The following is a 3,685-nucleotide window of genomic DNA, read 5'->3' as shown; positions in this document are numbered from 1 at the left end:
TATATGTAGGATGTGGGCTGGGGGATATTGGTGGGCGGAATATTTATAGGATATATGTGGGATGGAGGATATTGGGGAAGTGAAATATGCAGGGTGGGGTATATTAGAGGAGGATATGCAGGGTTGGTGGATGTTAGAGGAGGATATATCCGGGATGGTATATTTGGGGTGATAGAGGTATAGAGGGAGAACACAAGGGTGGGGGATATTGGGGTTGTAATATGTGGGGTGTGTGAGGATATGTATGGGAATATGAGGGGTAGGTGTGGGGATAATATGGAAAGTCTTCTGTCTCCGATGGTCACTGCCCCTATTCCTCCCCTCCCTTCCCAACCGGGGCTGACTTGGGAAAGGCCCCCAGCTCCCTTTGCACCGTCAGCCGGGGTCTGAGCGGAAACCTGGCGTTTCTATTGAATAACCAGAGAGAGAGGTGGGGGTATGGGGAGGGGAGGAGAGAGAGAGAGCTGGCAGACGACCGCAGACTCTCCTCTTCCTCATCCCTTCCTGCCCCGCAGTATCGCATTCTTATTTAATACATAAGAACGGATAAAAAAAAGACCGTGGATTTACCGTCGCTTCCCACCCCCACCCCACACAAAAAAAACGCTTTATTGTTTTAAATACCCAGTCGAACCACTCATTTTAAAATTCGGTGCGACAAAATTTAACTTGACACGCTTCAGCTAAATCTTTGTATTGGAATATGCCTTACTGTATTTACTGTTGGTAAGTTACTGCTGTTATTTTTGACCCTTCCTGGGTCACTTGTGGTCTCGATCGGTTGACTTGTCAGTATACAAAGCCACACAAAAAAGTGCAAAGCGTTTTTTTTAGTGATAAAGGCGGTGATTGCATTTTCTTTTTTAGTGTGTTGTACGTAGTTAACACTGTTGGTGAAGACAGCGCCTGGTTTCTGAGTGAAACAATAGAAAACGAGAGGGGGGGTTGTTTCCTGCTATCAGAACCAATTTCCCCATCTGCCGAGTCATCTTTCAAAACTGGAATCCCCTTTGCTGTGAGAAAACATTTGGCTCAGCCGTCCTTTCACGGAGGGTGACAAATCACGTTTTGGAACTGTTCAGGTCTCTTAAAAGGCAAAAGAGACATTGGCCAGAGCGGTCCCAAATACTCGTAACTGTGCAGCGTGTTTATCATTTTAAAAATGACAACAACACTGCACGCTCAGTGTATTCAGGTAACTGTTTTTTTTCTCGGTGACTCCTCAAACAAAAGCAGCAGTTTGTGTTAACATTGGTGTTAAAGCAAGACCGCGCCAGCGCATAATTCCATTTCCTAATTGATGGTGCACAGCAACGTTCTCCTGCTGCTTTTACGGTACGTTAGATCATCTCAAAGAAATCCCATCAAGTCATGACAGGTATGAAAAGAGCTTCTGGTTAACTGCTGGTGATATCACAGCGGGAATATGGCCATTCCTGTAATATTAGGCGGAATAACATCATGCCGTAACGAGAAAACTAACAAAACTTGGCAGAGCAAAAACGCTAATGTATTACATCTGCTCGGAAACAGTTGTCAATAATTGAGAATACTGATGAAAAGTACGTAACACTATGATTGACAACAGCTTGAACTAAGCAATACACTTAAGGAGACGGACAGTTGTAACGGTCCATTGTATCTTCGGTCGAACAGTAGCAGTCGAAGCAAACGGATGTTCATTTATGCATGTATAGGAGCTGGACACATGAACAAATGAGATTCGCTAGGTCTAGAGCAGGGGTAATGAAAATGTCTAATTTACATCCAAATAGGGCTTTACGAAACAACAAAACTTTCATAGCGTTTGCAATCCACTATTGATTCAAATTAGCGAGAACCATTTGTTCATCGTTTCTGGTATTTTCTGCTTGGAACAACAATTTTTAACAATTTCTGCTTAAACGATCAATTGTTCGCATAAAGCATCAAGAACGCATTTAATGTGTTAGTAGGTGCAATGTTGATTGGAACTGTACTCCAAATTAAAGATAAAAGGTTGATAATTGTGCAAATACAAAACATTTAAATACACCAGTTTCTTAATAGAAGTTCAAAATTGAAATTCCTTTATATTTACACTAGATAGAACTAGGCTTAAGTTAACCACTTGAAGAAAGGTTAGGTGTATTTTCAAGCAGTTCGTAGAGGGGAACCCCTTTCCTCTGACATTTACCAACCAATAATAGGATACAACATCTCAAGTCAAGATCTCATGGCGAACCGGAACTCTATGTCTCAAAAATCTTAACCTCAATGAGGGTTTCTGCTCTTTGTTTCCACTACAAACTGTTTGAAATTTGGATTACTTTCATAAATATGAATTCAGTGCAAACACACCCTTTCCAATTTAGTGATAGAGACTCAATTTCGCACATTCCCTTTACATAAAGATTAGGCATGCAGTACATGTGTTCTGTATCAATAACCCTCACTCGGTTCAACACAATCCTCTGGCCCCTTCGTGGTGTGCGCCTGGGCCAAGCCGAATAATTCTAAACAATAATTTAAAATGCATATATAAAACAAATTCGTTTTAGTGAGATATGTGAAGTTGTAGAATACTGTCTACGTTCCCAATTTAACTTACAGTACTCGGGTTAATTTGTACGCACAAATGAATTTGTCTACGCTTACACTTCAGACCTGTCCCAAATACTACACAGGAAAATACATTGGTTGTAAAAATGAAATAAAAACATTCAAGTATACAGCGAAGAGAAGGATTTATAAGTGTTTCATTGTTTATCTTACTATTGGAGTCGAAATATTTAGGTATAAACCATACAAATCCTTTAACTGTTGTTCCCTTCAATGTCATATTAATTTTCCTCTTTTATAAATCAGTTTTGTTTCACTTTGGATAGGAAGCGAAAAGTCATATAGCTTAAAATGCATAGAAGAAACGTATAGACCTACAAAACATACAACCTGCAAAAGTTTACCCTGTGTCCCAATGATTTAATGTACAGATTAGTGTAACAAGTACATTAACCACAACTTCAAATCGTATTCACTTTACGATTAATGAGCACCAGGTGGACCCCTTGCTGATTGAACATTATCAATTGATTTCGATTTAATTCCGTATTCATTAGAGCATTGACAAATTATTCGTGTCTCACTTTAAGCAAAAACCATGTAGAGAAGTTGTACTTACAATTGCATGAGCAGATCCTTCTTTATGCTATTCTATCCCGATTTGCAAAGATTTCGGTATAAGATTTTACTCATCTGATTTATTGCGCGCTGTGATCGTAGGCGATTAAAAGAAAATCGGAGTTTGCAATTTATTAATGGATTTAATTAGTATCAGGCTGCTTGTTTTCGGGATTAGAAGTTACAGAACTAAAAATTCGTGTGGATATCAGAATGAGAAAATGTTAAGACATGTTTAGTATTTTATAATTTTGTCCCATTTTAAAGCAATATAGTTTAAATACACATTGTTGCGAGTGAAAAAATATGTGCACCATCTGTACTCAACACGATCAAGCTAATAACTGAAACTGAGAACTAAATGTACAACGAATTGTCAAGGTCAATAGCTTTCAATTGGCTGGTTCTATGCTGCTTTTGTGATCTCCTTTCAAGTCACTTAGAGCTGAAGTACAAAATGGCGGCAGCAAAGGGAGGCAAGCTATTGCATTTTGGATAGATAGACCAGTCTGGCCCTGTGCATTGC

At 39.4% G+C, this 3,685-nt stretch overlaps 1 protein-coding gene across 1 annotated transcript in view; it reads right to left on the bottom strand.

Moving 5' to 3' along the window:
- LOC122564158 (ELAV-like protein 2) overlaps positions 1–3,181 on the bottom strand; it is an 89,254-nt gene extending 86,073 nt beyond the window's left edge. The window contains exon 1 of the mRNA XM_043718859.1: positions 3,161–3,181. The gene's annotated coding sequence lies outside the window, so the exon portion shown is untranslated. The remainder of the gene's footprint in view (positions 1–3,160) is intronic.
- Positions 3,182–3,685: the final 504 nt, after the last annotated feature.

Source organism: Chiloscyllium plagiosum, chromosome 2 (genome assembly GCF_004010195.1).
Source record: "Chiloscyllium plagiosum isolate BGI_BamShark_2017 chromosome 2, ASM401019v2, whole genome shotgun sequence".
Taxonomy (NCBI): Eukaryota; Metazoa; Chordata; class Chondrichthyes; order Orectolobiformes; family Hemiscylliidae; genus Chiloscyllium; species Chiloscyllium plagiosum.
Note: the sequence above shows the minus strand (reverse complement) of the source record. Positions and strands in the feature narration are given on the sequence as shown.